The following is a 15,743-nucleotide window of genomic DNA, read 5'->3' as shown; positions in this document are numbered from 1 at the left end:
CAGATTTTTATATAAGTAACTTACCAAGTACAGGCAGTCCCCAGTTGTAAGCCAAAAATTTGTCAAAAACCTTAAGAAAACCTTACTCTTAATCCTTTGGGTATCTTGAAAGTGATGTAACCTGCATTTTTATTGTTTTTCATAAAAAAGAAACTCCAAATTTTAACCATTCTGCCGTTTTGGAGCCATATTTCTTCTGTTGGATCAGTGTCATAACCCCGGAATGTGTTGTAAACTGTGAAATCATTTTTGATGAATATATTTGAAGAGCGTCATGAGCCGAGCCCGTCATAACCCTGGGACTGTCTATAATTACATTTCTAACTCGCACAGCAGCTTAAATTTAAAATTCGCAGTAGCGCTTCAATTGTTTAGTTTACGTAACTAGTCCCGCCCACTAATGGGAATAGCAGGAATGACTTAGTAGACAACCTCATTCTGTTTCTGCTGTACCCGACGTAAACATCGGGTGTTTGCAGCAGTTTTGTTCATTATTTGCTGGTTGTATAACCAGATTTCGGTGAAGTATTACAGGCAGTCCCCAGTTATTGGCGATCTGGTTTTATGGGGCTTGTCTAGCAACAAAAGTCAGCATTTTCGCCGATTTCCACTTATTGGCACCGAGGCACCAATAACTGAACTAACAGAGGCACCATTAACTGAAAATTGGTGCGGAAAATTGCCGATTTCCAGTTATCGGCAATTTTCGGTTATCGTCACACCATCAGAACAGAACCCCACCAATAACCGGGGACTGCCTGTACCACTGATTTCATGTAGCCTTCAAGCCTCAAGCTTATAGCTTTCAGAAGTAGTTTTTTATTGTTTTATCCTTGAGATCTGATTCAAGTTCATTTTTTTGCTACTGTAGCAAAGTTGCAGTCAAGATTAAACATCTTTTCACATTTTTTTCTTTTGCAGAGAACTGAAAAAGTGTAAGGGCAGGTATGTAGTAAGGAGAGATTTTGTGCCTAATGTTTTGGTGGATGAGCTTGGTTGCTTGCTAGTCTACAGAGTCATCAGCGAGCCTGCATGGCCTACAGCCCCCTTTTTCTCTTCAAATAGAGAATGAAGTTCAAGACCTTGACGAACCAGACAGTCCTGTTGTCCATTCTCCATGGCAATTGGATGGAGACCTTGGATATGCAGGATATTTCCATATCCACATTCAGCTTCAGAGAGTAATCTCAGGTTCATCTTACAAGACAGGATCTTCCAGTTCGGGATCTAAGCTTCAGTCTCTACGGCACAAGTCTTCTCTCGAGTCCTCGCTCCTCTTACATTTGACTTCATTTTCTGGCCATGAACATGTTTTTCCTGGACTACTGACTGATTCCCTTCAAAAGAAAAATGATCGAAGGTTTTGAACACAAGACCAACTGGGATGGAAACACAGCCGGACACCATCATTTTTTACCCAAAGCCCCAGATTTAAGTCGGACCTGCAGTGGTGGCTGTCCAAACTAACTTTTGGAAGGGAAGTTCCTTCATCCTCTGAGACTAGACTTAGACTTCTTCTCAACGCCTTGATCTAGGTTGGGGAGCCTGCTTGGGGAACCAGGAAGTTTCTGGGATGTGTCCCCAGAAGAACTGAGCTTCACATCTATGTCAAGAGAGCTGAAAGCGATGTGCTTAGGGCTTCAGTGCTTCTCGACCCTAGTTCACTTTTAGACTGTGGTAATCCATTTAAACTAGACCACAGTCCTAACGTTTATTATGTTAGCAAGGAGACTCTCTCTCTCATTTTCTCTCCACCAAACAGCAAGAGAACTTCTAATGTGGATGATCAAAGTTGATTTTTCTAGTCTCTCGATTTCTTCAGACCAACTAATAAGTTCTGGCGGATGAACTGAGCCATCAGAAGCTTGTTCTTACCACCGAGTGGACCTTGAATCCCCTGGTCTGTTGGGATCTGTGGAATCTATGGGACAAGCCGACTTTGGACCTGTTTGCCACCTTAAGGAACCTTCATCTTCCTCTCTTTTGTTCTCCAGCCCCAGACACTCTAGCATGGGCAGCAGACTCCATGCTGCAAGTTCAGTCCAATTTGGACCCCTATGTCTTTCCGCCCTTCAACATAGTCAAGGAAGTCCTGAACAAGTTTCAGGCTCATCGCAGTGTTACAATAACCTTCATAGTCCAGTTCTGACCCATGAAATAATGATTTTATTTATGTAACGGCAGCTTAAAAATTCAAAATTCGCGCAGTGGCGCTACTATCATTAGTGTGTAGGAGACAAGATCCCGCCCACCATCCGGGACTCAGAAACAACCCAGAGGAGAGCTCCATTCATTTCCTGCTGGCTTCCAGTCCACATTGGAAGTTTTCACACACTGCTTCTTCGCTTTTCGACTAGTTATTTGCCCGAATTTGGTGAAGTATTCAGGATTTGTTGCTTTGTGGCTTGCTATCATTGATGAATTGTTGTTTCAGGTTAGCTTTAGGAATTACTTTAGTTAACGATGTCAGAATCCAGTTCATCCAGTGTTCGCTTCTGTTCTGAGGGTTGTAGAGCTAGGCTAACTAAGTTTTCATACACTTCTCATACAAAATGCACTAAATCTAGGGGCAAGAATGTAGTAAGGATAATACTTGCATAGAGTATCAGGATTGGGATGATAAGAAGTGGAAAACATTGAAATCTTATCTAAAAAAATTAGATAGGAAGAGGAAAGCAGGCATTATGGCTAAAAATAGGGCCAATGCAGATTCCATTCCTTTGGATAATGTAGGGGATGTTAGAACTACCACTCCTATTCCTCCTTCTCCTATCCTAAGTCCTCCTATTTTACCATCTAACTCCTGTTCCAGGTTCCCATGATTCTCCTCTTAGTGCCACTGTCAGCCTCAAATCAAGGTTCGATCAGAAGTTTAGTGTATTATCTATTACAATTATGGAAATGGGATCAGCTATTAGATCTCTAATGGAGAAAAATGTGAGTACTGACAGTGCAGTGAGAAGTGAGAGTGCTGTGAAGGTTGAGGAGGTGGCTGTCCGTCCCACCAATGCTCCTAGACGAAGGTTACTGTCTTGCTCCCCTGCACCGGGGAGAAGACAGACTGGAGGTCCAAGGGAGGCTGGTGGGGTTTGCCCACAGGCAGTCGCTCCCTCTGTCGAGCCTGTAGTTCGCTCCCAGGCTTTGACTAAACACCATTGGAAAGGCGTTCCTGTGCATCAACTTTCTTTAGATTCGGAAACTTTCAGTCTGCGCAAGAAGCTCCCATGTCGCTACTCCGTATTTTCGCGCCTCCTCAAGACATGCAGATCTTGGCAATACCTCTCCCCTGGCTGTCAAGAGGTACAGGTAGACTAGCCCACAACCTTCTGCAGTTTTCAAGTCCAGCCTGATTTTCCTGCTCACCGTCTTCATTCGTTGAGAGACAACCCTGAGTGCTATAAGCGTTTTAAGCCCCCGACTTCTTCCAAGCGCCCACCGACTCAGGTCAGACTTTCGCTGATAAGCACCCAGAGCCCGCTGTCTCACGCCAGACTTCCACTCTTGAGCGCCCAGCGCCAACTCCCAAATTTCCGATGCCAACAGCCAAACTCCCAGCTTCTGCTTCTGGAGCCCATACACCTTCTGTTAATCCATCTTCCTCATTGGTTCAAGAAGATTCTTTAGCCCCACTCAAGCATCAATTGACCGAGCTTAGGGGTTTTTTGAAGAAATCCTCTTCTGCTCCAGAGTCCAAGGATAAATCATTGTCTCCTATCTCTTCAGAGGAGGAAGAGATTGTTCAGGACAGAGTTCCTCTTCTGCGCTTCCTCCTGGATAACTTTCCTGATTTCTTCGAGCCTGCTTCGCCTACTTCTCCAGCTTCTACCCTCCTCATGAAAAAGCATTCGTCAGAAGGTACCAGGTTACCCAAGCTAGTTCTTTCTTCCTCCTCGAAGAAGACTCAAAGAAGTTCAACCGTCTTCTGGCTCAAATTCGACGCACTCACCAAAGGGTTTACAGTATTATGTAGAGTTTATCACACGCATTTACCACCTCATGTGTTATCCTTTTTTTGGAGAGAAGGATAGTGATGTGTGTGAACTGGGGGAGTTATCTAGGTATCATAGACTTAATATTACAATGACTTCAGTAGTTTATGAGCCACGCATCAATACTTCTGTTGTTAATCATTTATATACAGTAATCCTTCAATTCTCAGGTTCACCATTATCCGGAACTGAACATTATTTGACACACCCGGACAAGGGACCTAGGCCCCAAAGATATTTTATATATATATTTCAAAAGATTTGAAAAAACTGCTCTCCAATAGTTGGCAATACCGCATGACCTTAGGAAAATGTTGGTAACTCTGTTTATACTCAAAACAGACTGAGAAAGTGTTTTGAGGGATGGGGGGCCTCAAGAAGTTCCAAGGTGGGGGAGGGGGGGGAGTTTAGATGTCTGGGCACCATGGGAGAGGTAGGGCATTAAGACTGTGTAGAGAAGGTGTTATTTTGGAAGGTGGGTGGATCTGGGGGAGCAGTTTTCCTGGATGGGAGGGGATGGGGATGCAGTGTTGATTGAGTAAAGAGAGCTGGTAGACGTCTGACTTGATACAGCTTGTTTCATGTTGTTACGCTTAAGATATTTATTTATATTTTCTGCCATTCTCATTTGCCCACAAGTAGTCGTCCCCTTGTCTGAGCCTGTTGCACATTCCCAGGTATCAACAGAGAGCCACTGGAAAGGCGTCTCACTGGATGTGCACCAATTGTCTTCTAGTTCCAATGATTCCAGTGCAGACAGGAAGTGCCGTAAGCACTTCCTTGATTTGTCAGAACCACTGAAGAGACATGCAGACGAGGTTGGTCACCGTTCTCAGCTTCCTATTAAGTGGTACAAGAAGGCTAGTCGCAGCCCACAGCCTCCCTGCAGTTACACTGTGGACCGCTCTGTCCCTGCTTCAGTCCAGCATCCACTTTCTACATAGGACAGCCCCACAGCCTTCTCTCGTGAGAGCCCAGCTGTTGAGCACCCTTACTTGGCTCCCAAGCTTACAACGAACCCTCTCAGGCACCTGTCATCATAATCAAAACACCTGGCTCCTCTAGAGCTCTTGGCGCCAGCTCCCGAGCACCTGGCGCTAGTTCCCAAGCACCCGGCGCCAACTCTAAAGTACCAATCTCCAGCTCCTGTAGATCAAGATGAGTCATCATTGGCTGCCATTGAACAGCAGTTGGCTGAAATAATGAGCTTCCTGAAGAAGCTCCTTCCACCTCCAAGCCTGCTCATGATACGACCCTGTCTCCGGTCTCCTAAGGAGAAGAGGAGTTGGAGCAAGAACCTGCTCCTCCTTCAGCCTATGCAGCTCTGCTTCAGTATCTGCTGGCAACCTTTCCCTCCTTTTCACCCCAGCTGCCCCGGTCTCGCCTGCGTTAACTTTTCTGATGAGGAGTCACCATATGACAGAGCTAGGCTCCCCAAAATGGTGCTTTCTTTGTCTGCTAAGAAGACTCTCAAAGAGATTGAGGATTGGCTTTCTGCTATGAAGAAGCAAGGTAAAGCGTCCTTTGCCTTCCCTCCCTCAAGCTAAGTCCATAGGAGATATCTTTCCTACATCATGTCACTGCCTCCTCCCAAGGGGACTTCTCCAGCCTCATTGACTTCCCATCGTTCTGCGTTATAGTCGGCGGAACTAGACCACCTTGTTAAGGATCTCTTCAAGATGTTCAAGGTCTTTAGTTTCTTGGACTGGACAGTTGGAGCACTAGCCAAGAAGACTGAAGACTTTTTTGGCTTAGTGGGACACTGCCTCAGACTGGCTGGGAGTTCTGTCATGCGCAGACAAGGCAATTAGAGATGGCTCTCTTGAGCTCGCTGTGCTTTTCTCCTTGGGAGTTATAAAGAAGAGAGAACTTTGGTGCTCCTTTACAACTAAAGGAGTCAATCAGACCCAAAAATCAGCTCTTTTGTTTTCGCCGATTTTTCTCAGGACACTGTGAGGGAAATTGCTTCAGACCTCCAAAAGAAGTCTACTTAGGATCTTCTGTTGCAATCTTCCAAACCCCACAAGGATTCATCAGCATTGGCTCCCAAGATGGCCTCTCCATTCCAGCAGCCTTTTCGTGACAGTACGCCCAAGTCACAGCCTAAGTCCCACTCGAATGTCTGCTTCTCGGCCAGATCCATCAAGAAGCTCTCAGCAAAGTCTGTGCCTAAGAAATGAGGAGGAATTCCTTTGTGTGCCAGTGAGAGCCAGACTTCTCAAGTTTTGGGAGAAGTGGAAGATCAGAGGTGCAGAACTGTGGATTATCAAGGTTCTGAAGGAGGGCTATGCCATCCGGTTCTCGAAGAGCCCCCCTTAGTCACTTCTCCCATCGTACTGACAGCCTACTCAAGAAGCTCAGTGAAACATTCGGCCCTTTTAGAGGAGGTCTCCTCCCTCATTCTAAAGAGGGCCATAGAAGATGTCGAGGACATCAGCTCAGAGGGCTTCTACAACCATCTTTTTGTGGTTCCCAAGACATTGGGGGGTTGGAGACCAGTCCTCGATGTCAGCGCCCTCAATCTGTTGTCCGTAGGCAAAGTTAAAGATGGATATGAACCATTCAGTTCTGTCATCCATTCACCAGGGCTATTGGATGATAACCCTGGATATGCAGGACATATATTTCCACATCCCCATCCCTCCGGACTCCAGGAAGTATCTAAGATTCATCTTCCAGTTTTGGGCTCTTTGCTTCGGTCTCTCTACAGCACCTCAAGTGTTCACTAGAGTCCTCACTCCTCTAGCAAAATGGTTTCATTTGATAGGTATAAACGTCAGTCTGTACTGGACAACTGGCTTCTTCAATCCCCTTTGAGGGAGAAGTGCATGAGGGACTTGCACAAGATTCTTCTCCTCACTCAGGAACTGGGCATTCTCATTAACTTCCAGAAGTCTCAGTTGACCCCATCACAAGAGATCCCCTATTTGGGGATGACTCTCAACTCTTGGACTTTTTGGGCTTTTCCATCTCCCAAAAGACTCGCCAGCTGCCTTCAGACGGTCCACAATTTTCTAACCCTCTCGTCTTGCTCAGCCCATCAGTGGATGAGCCTGCTGGGGACTCTGTCATCCATCGAGACATTTGTCAAGCTGGGCACACTTCACATGAGAGTCCTGCAATTTTTCCTCAAAGCCAACTGGAACAGGAAGACACAGCCAGACATGACTTTCGGAGGGAAAGTGTCTTCATTCTCTGAGTCCCAACCTAAACCTCTACTCACTTGCCTTCTAGGGAACCAGGAAGTTTCAAGGAGGTGGTCCCCGGAAGAACAGAACCTTCACATAAATTTCCAAGAGCTGAAAGCGGTTCACTTGGGACTTCAGTCTTTCTCGAACATGGTCTACAGCAAGACAGTGGTGGTCCATGCAGACAATACCACAGCCTTACCGTACATATGAAAGCAAGGCGGCACTCTCTGCCAAGCAGCAAGAGACCTACTTCTGTGGGCAGATCAAAATCAAATGATGCTGGTCACTTGATTTTTTCAGGACAAACTAAATGTTTTGGCAGACGAAAGGAGCCGTTGGAAGCAGGCCCTTCCCACCAAGTGGACCTCGGATCCCCTAGTCTGTCGGGATCTTTGGGGCAAACCAACATTAGACCTGTTTGCCACCTCAAGGAACCACCGCCTTCCTCTCTTTTGTTCTCCAGGCCTGGATTTTCTATCATGGGCAACAGACGCCATGCTGCAAGATTGGTCCAATCTGGACCTCTATGCCTTTCCACCCTTCAACATGGTCAGGTAGGTGTTGAACAAGTTTTGTTCCCATTGCAATATAACTATGACCCTCATAGTCACGTTCTAGCCTCTGAGTGGTTCCCGGACCTTCTGTGGTTGTTGGTGGACTTTACCCCTTCCCCTAAAACTGTCTTTACTCAAACAACTACACTTAAGGAGATACCACCAAGGATTATCCACTCTTGCTCTGACAGGCTTCAGACCATCCACAAGCTTGTCAGAGCAATAGGGTTTTCAAGAGAAGCTGCAGAGGCTATTGCAAGATGCAGACGTCAGTCTTCTTGCCACGTCTACCAGGCAAAGTGGGCAGTTTCCTGACGAAGGTGTCTCAGACACAAAGTCTCTTCATCTGAGACATCTTTAACACAAACTGCAGACTTCCTCCTTTCTCTGAGGAACTCTAGGAATTTGTCATCCTCCACCATTAAGGGGTATCGAGTTATGCTGAGCTCGGTTTTTAAGCATAGAGGCCTAGACCTTTTGTCTAATTCAGATCTTAACGACCTCATTAAGTCCTTCAATACGTCCAAGCAGAAGAAGGACAATCTGGTCTCTTGGAACCTGGACGTCGTGTTGAAGTGGCTAACAGGTCCCTCCTTTGAACCCCTTCGTTCCACTTCCCTGAAGAACCTTGCTTATAAGACTCGCTTCCTTGTGGATTTGACTACTGCTCAGCATGTTAATGAGATCCAAGCCATCTATAAAAGGGTAGGATTTTCCTGAGGAGATGCAGTTTGCACCTTTACCCTAGGCTTCTTAGCCAAGAACGAGGACCCACCCAAGCCCTGGCCCCATTCTTTTACCATAAAGAACTTATGGACATCCCTGGCTCTGGGGAAGAAGAGAGAGTTCTTTGTCCTGTTAGAGCCCTGAGGTATATTAACTGAACAGGGCTGAGAAGATCAGAGGGCCATTTAGTAACCTCTGGTGTTTGGTTAAGAACCTATCTCGTCCTCTCTCTAAGAATGCATTGTCGTTCTTCCTGAGGGACTTAATTTCTGAGGCACATTCTCAGATTCAGGAGGACATTTTGCCCACTTTCAAAGTGAAAGCTCATGATGTCAGAGTAGTCTCTACCTCCCTTGCTTTCGGGCATAATATGTCCCTAACTTCCATCCTTCAGTCGACCTACTGGAAGTACAAATCTATCTTTGCGTCACACTATTTGAAAGAAGTTGCAACTGTTTGAAAATTGCAGTACCTTGGGGCCATTATCGGAGGTTGGCATAGTATTGAGGGAGGAATCATAGGAAGCACTCTTTTTCTCCTACTATCTTTTAGCCTTGGCATAGGGTTTCAAATTTTGGGGAGCCTAGGGGTACACTGTACCTGGAGTACCCACCAGTTAGTGGATGGGTGGTGGTCTTTTCAGTGTAGGTGACAGCATTGTCTGGTTGTTTTTTTATGTTGGTACTTCACCCAGGGTGAGGGCACTTGTATGTGCTTTGCTAGTGATCAGGCCTATCCTCCGCTGCAAGGCTCCCACTTAAGTAGTGGCAACCCATGGCTCAACCACCACGCCGCTAAAGATCAAGATGAGCAACAGCCAGAGGTAGTATTCTCCTACAGTAGCTCTCTTAACAGGTAAGGAAATAACAAGCATTGTATCAGAGCTGCAAACTTTCTATTTCAAAGTCATTACCATTCCTTAATGTTTTGAAGTAGAATATGTCCATGTATCCCACCTCCTTTTAATGTGGGATTCAGCTGTGTAATTACCTGGTAAGTTACTTGTATGAAAATGATATTTTAATATAAAATTAAGTTTCATATACAGTATGCTTACCAAGTATTACAAAATCAAGAGCCTGCCCTCCTCCCCTCTCATGGACATAGGGGCACAAACATACTGGTTGTCTGCCAAGTCGTTCTCAGTGTTCCCCAATAGTGGGCAGGGCTAGACACCTACACAAAACAATTGAAGTGCTACCGCAAATTAAAAAAAAAAAAAAAGCTGTCGCATGAGTTAGAAACTATAGCTATGTAATTACTTCTTGGCAAGTTTATATGAAACTTAAAATTATTATGAAAATATTTTTACACAAACAGTTTCCATGATAGTCTTTACTTACCAAGCAAATTTCATTTCTGGTAACTTGTAATAGGCTAGGCTTTCAAACAAGATTATGTACCAAACTTAAGGCTTATGTAACAGTTCATAAACATCTCTTACAATTCACAACCACTTTCCAAAGAAGTGACATAAACATCAAGCAAGACGTAAAGATAGGACTCTGGAAACAGCTGTTTTGCGATTTTGAGGGATTTTATGTTAAAGTATGTTAGTTTACCTTTGCATACCTATTTCACATTGATGTACAAAAATAAGAATAATTCCAGCAACACATTCATTTCTTTTAGCAACTAAAAAATGATTCTCCTAATTCTTTCACTAGTAGGCTCAATCAGATGATTCTATGAACGTAAACATTAGTCATTGCAAATGAGACAGTGGTTTTTTTAAACATATAACGATGATCATATGACATGATAATAATAGTGTATAAATGGATTCAGCAAGTAAAATATCAGTTTCATAACCATTACCTTTACATATATTGAATACAGCTGTAATAGCTTTATTGAAATGGATACTGTGAGCATACCACCTACCCTAGGTCTGTTCACACACGCACATTTTGTATCTTTTGTATGATAATATGTACAATATGGTAACAACTGATATGAAAGCTGCTGTATAAAATGCCACAACTAAGCGCAAGCAGACAAAGGAAACCAAACAGTTTGAGGCAGACGGACGCGCGAGATGCGTTCCCAATACGCCCGAGAATGAAACTGACCTGGGTCTATGGGTATGTCTCCTGCCACGCTATCCCCACCGGCATCCGGTGGGGTTGGGTCTCCTGCCAATTGTATCAGCGTTCCAAACAAAGTTTGAAAATTTATATCTCGGACGTGTCGATTTTAAAGAGATAAAAGCTTTTACAGTGTTTTGGTAAGTATAATGAAACATCATTTTATCATAAAAATGTCATATTTTCATAAAACCATGGTACACTGTGGGTACACACAGGTAGGCTACCCACCTACTGAATTGTGTCATTTACGAGAAAAAAAGGGGTTCGGCACAGGTAGACTACCCACCCACAGAACTGTGTCATTTACGAATGGGAAAAAGGTAGATAAATGTCTTTTGTATAAAGGTTTCAGTTGAAAGTGTGCTGGTTGTTGTTTATAAGCATACAGTAGTGAGTGTCCACAGTTATGTGGTATTGACAAGATTAAATGAGGAAGGGTATGGAGTTGCCCTTGAACACCCTAGATTTTTTTTACTCTCCTTTATCCAGATTTTCCCATTTATCCTTTATCCAGATTTGGACATTTATCCAGATAATTGAAGGTTTACTGTACTTGCCTTGTATTGTCATAATTCCTTCTGTTTCTGACATTAAGCCTCCCCTTCTATCCCCTCATATTTGTCACCTTTTGACAACTGTTCCTATTTGAACTAGAGATTCTTCCTCCTCCACAGCTTATTTATCTGGATTATGCCAGCCTTGTGCTGGCATGGGCCCTTAATCCTTGGCAATTGCCATTTATAGCGTTGTGAAGATGGCTCCAGCCATCATGTTTGTTCCATAATGACATCATGCAAGAACCCTCTTCCTCCTCCCGCAAGCTGGCTGTCTCCCAGCTGTCTGGTACTTACTACTGGCATCCCATAAGATCATTGCCAATGTTCCCAGGTACATCTCATTATCAGGAGTTTTTTGCCTCACTGCCTTTGTCTGTGGGTTTAACATTTTCTACCATCTCGGCTCTTCCTGTAGACTTGACAGTTTTCAACCCTGATTGGTTGATTCTCCTTTTGTTTTTCAGCAATTCATAGTTCAGTCTGTCCTGCTTTCACTCCCTTTTGCCAAAGGTGAATCCACTGATCAGTTCTTTTATATGATTCTATCTCAGCTCCTGTTAAAAGAAGTAAGAAGTTAAAACTGATTATGGCTGATTATGGTAAGGTGCATTTTGAGGCAATCTTGGAAGTGTATCATTTAAAGCTGGTTCTCAGAATGCCACAGCACCAGTTTCAAGTTTTATGTAGCTACTCAGAGCTATGTTTCAGGACATTAGATACAATATCATTTTTCACCTTCCTTTGTTCAACATGCAAAATTTTTCTCAAGTTTTTTCACCATGGAAGCAAAGACCTCTAATTGTAAAGTACTTTGGCCTAATTGTGAGGCTTAAGTACATTTCAAGTCAGTATTTTGTCCTTAGCAAAACAGCTTGATTACTGCGAGGAAAAATATATACAGGCAGTCCCCAGGTTATGGCAGGGGTTCTGTTCCAGCAGCAAGCTGTAAGTCGGAAAATGCTGTAACCCAGAACATTGTAATTAAAAAAAGTCTTTTAAGCATTGCCTCGGTAGTAAACTGGTTTTCTCATCTCCTTAAACACTATAGTGAGCCTTGATGGCTAAAGCTCCCTAAACAGGTTTTCTTACTTCATTATAGTACCTAAAGCTATGCAGCTCAGATACTAGTTCCAGTCTTGTGTCGGTTATGGCACACCATAGGCGCCATAACTTCGGAACATCCACCATAACCTGGAACCGATTTTTTTATTAACATATTTGAAAATCGCTACAAGATCAGAAAGCCGGAAGTTGGAGCCAGTGTAAACCAGGGACTACCTGTACTGTATATGTAGATATGTATATATATGCATGTTTATGTATGTTCTATGTATATTCAAACATTATACTACAAATGTAGTTTAACATCCAATTCGCTCTACTTCAAGAATATCACCAAAGGGGAATTATAAGTGATGGCCTAATGGCTTTGATGTCAACTGGAAGTCATTGGTTGTACTGTCAAGTGTTCAAGTCACTTTGGTACCAAACCATTTATCACTTATAACTCCCCTTTGGTGATTTTCCGAAAGTAACATGAATTGGATATTAAATTGATATTAAATGACATTTATAGCTTAATGTATGTGCATTATGTAAAATGTCATGGTGATGTGATGAAAATTCATATATGTATATATACACTGGGCAAGAAAAGTGAGGATACAGTTTTTTTAAATCTTCGGACATATATTGCTAAATGATGAGACATCCTCCCTTTAGAAAGGGGAGGAGCTTCAGTCTTATTGTGTTTGTTTTTTGCTTGACCTCCTATAACTTTCAGTCATATTCTACAGTTCTAATCATTGATACTTAAATGCAGTAAGCTTTACAGTATTCGTTCAGTTGTAATTTGCAGCGACAGTTCTGAGCAAAATAAACATTTTTCCACGTAACCTACGAAGTAACCTTGCACATAAGAATTTATGGCACCACAATGAACGGAATGCTTGCATAATCGGAAACGCGATCTTCCATAATGAAATCAAGAGTTAAATTTGAGCAATGTCCAACTTGGGGAACAATAAAGGAAAACTTGGTGGGAACAATAAAGGAATGAATGCAATGTTATGGAGAGAGAGAGAGAGAGAGAGAGAGAGAGAGAGAGAGAGAGAGAGAGAGAGAGAGAGAGAGAGAGAGAGAGAGAGAGAGAGAGAGAGAGAGAGAGTTGCTGTTGTGTAAGCCTAGGCCTATATGTAGAGCTACTCATTTCATTATTTTTTTCTTTTAGAGATTGAGCGATACTATATTTGTATAGTATGTTTTAGCAATGGAGAGAGAGAGAGAGAGAAGTTGCTGTTGTGTAAGCCTAGGCCTACATGTAGAGCTACTCATTTCATTATTTTTTTTATTTTAGAGATTGAGCGATACTATATTTGTATAGTATGTTTTAGCAATGGAGAGAGAGAGAGAGAGTTGCTGTTGTGTAAGCCTAGGCCTACATGTAGAGCTACTCATTTCATAATTTTTTTCTTTTAGAGATTGAGCGATACTATATTTGTACAGTATGTTTTAGCAATGGAGAGAGAGAGAGAGAGAGAGACTCTATGGCAACGTTAAGAAACTTCCAGTTACTTGTGTTTTCCCGCCGAAGTTATCGCGGTACTCCGCACATCATAGAGTACACTCTTGCGGATTTAAATAGATTGGGTCAACCTGCCCTAGTTGTCACAACATTTACTGCCATTAATTCTAGCTGACCTTTAACACCGTGAAATACAAATATGAATCTGTAAAAATTAAAGAAATTATCATTACCTCGTATGATGATGCAATAATAAGCCTGTTCATCACAGAAAACGAGTAAATATTGCCGTTCTGAAAAACAGTACTACACCGAGATATCCATACACTATCTTTTAGATCTCTATGAACGAAGTCATCTGAGAAATTCTAATTACTTCGGACATGCTTGGTGTTTTTAAGTATCTGAACATTTTTGTTTTGCAGATTTAATATATATATATGATATAATTTACATTGTATTTTCATATTCTAGAGTAAATTTACCGCGATTATGTGTTTTCTGTAAGAAAAAAATTAAAATTCGATGAACGAAATCTAATAAAAACTGTATCCTCACTTTTCTTGCCGAGTGTACATATGTAGACACATATGAAATAATGATAATAATAACACACATAAATATGTTAGTCCTGAAAGGTCAGCGTTTCTTGGTGAGGTGTCAAGAGTATTAATCCACCTTGCTAGACTTATTTCCAAAACTAAGGGAGGAATGTCTTGTTTTTCTTTTTTACAACTCAGTTTTAAAGTAACAGGAATAGATATGTGCATATTTCTTATAAAGCAGGCCTGCTCAACTATTAGTAGCTGTTTTAGACATGTCCCATCATTTTCTCCTTAACCCCAAAGTACTGAAGGCCATTGTCATCGTCTAAGATGTCTTAAATCAGGAGAATATAAAATCCTTAACACAATCTTTGAAGTCTTCTCTCAAGGGTCTTTCCCCCTGCAATCTTTTCTACATGAAAGTCCCGTGTGAATATCCCAAACTGCACTCGATTTCTGCATCAGTTAGTGATCAAGGCTTGTACTCTAAGTGAAAGAATTGCAAATGCAACCATAACTGATGTTTTGAACTTTCAGTTCAAGTAGGCTATATGGATCCTCTAAAGGTGTACAGAGTCAACGGTTGTGCACAGAGTTAATGAAGTGCCTTAAAGCTTCAAGAAGAACCTGGGGTAGTGATGGTTTTCAAGGAAGGATACTTGGTACATACTATTACTATTTTTCCACCCATCAACATTCCCAATATCCTTCACCACTCACTCTCTTCATACAGAGAATTTCGAGTTTGGGAGGGGGAAATCACACAGGTGTTAGGCAACGAGGCCAGCGAGCCAAGTTTAGTTTAGTCACCAAACCACAAGTATTCACCCATGTGTTAGCACCCCTAGCTGGATGGAGTCCTCTGCCTGGTGTCAGAGTTCTCATATATTTGACAACTGGTAAGTTCTTGCCAATTTGTTTCAGGCCATCTTAAGGATGAAGGATTGTCTTCAGTGTCTAGCCTCAGGGTTGGGCACTTTGATCAATGCCTACAAACCTATGATTTTCTAATCCAGGAGAGAGATGTCCTCACACATCTCGGAGGCAGATTAGGGAGCCATTCTGACAAACATTTGATATCCAGGAGTTGGACTGTTGAGAAGAGCAAACTGCCTATGAACAACCTAGAGCTTTTTGCAGTTCAGAAGGGTCTTGCACAAGTGGAACATCTACTCAGACAAGACGATTGCAGTCTTTTCTGACAATTTAACCTCTCACTTTTATATAGGAAGGCAAGCAGGCATGAATTTCTGTTCAGGCTAGCAAAGACTCTTCCTTCTCCTTTGGACACAGCCCAGGAACATCATTCTTTTACTTCATTTTGTCCCAGGGAGAAACAATGTTATTGCAGACCAACTCAGCAGGAAAGGGCAAGGTCTTTCACCAGAATGGTCTCTTCAACCACAGGTCTGCCAGAATTTGTGGAGCCTTTGGAGAACCCAAATGTCAATCTGTTAGCGACTGCCCAAAACACAACACTCCTAGCTTACTGTACTGCCCTCCATGCCATGATCCTCAGGCATAGGCAGTCAAAGCCTTTCTTCAAGAGTAGTCAAATCTAGACCTT

General features: G+C 42.7%; 1 protein-coding gene and 1 long non-coding RNA gene across 2 annotated transcripts in view; one reads left to right on the top strand and one right to left on the bottom strand.

Moving 5' to 3' along the window:
• LOC136853476 (uncharacterized) overlaps positions 1-15,743 on the top strand; it is a 159,093-nt gene that overhangs the window by 23,736 nt on the left and 119,614 nt on the right. The gene's annotated exons all lie outside the window — the stretch shown is intronic.
• The window catches only part of NC2alpha (negative cofactor 2 alpha), a 103,046-nt gene that overhangs the window by 3,632 nt on the left and 83,671 nt on the right, over positions 1-15,743 (bottom strand). The window lies entirely within an intron of this gene.

The sequence above is a fragment of the Macrobrachium rosenbergii genome, chromosome 27, assembly GCF_040412425.1.
Source record: "Macrobrachium rosenbergii isolate ZJJX-2024 chromosome 27, ASM4041242v1, whole genome shotgun sequence".
NCBI classification, from domain to species: Eukaryota; Metazoa; Arthropoda; class Malacostraca; order Decapoda; family Palaemonidae; genus Macrobrachium; species Macrobrachium rosenbergii.
The sequence above is the reverse complement of the archived record's forward strand: the minus strand, read 5'-3'. Positions and strand labels throughout refer to the sequence as shown.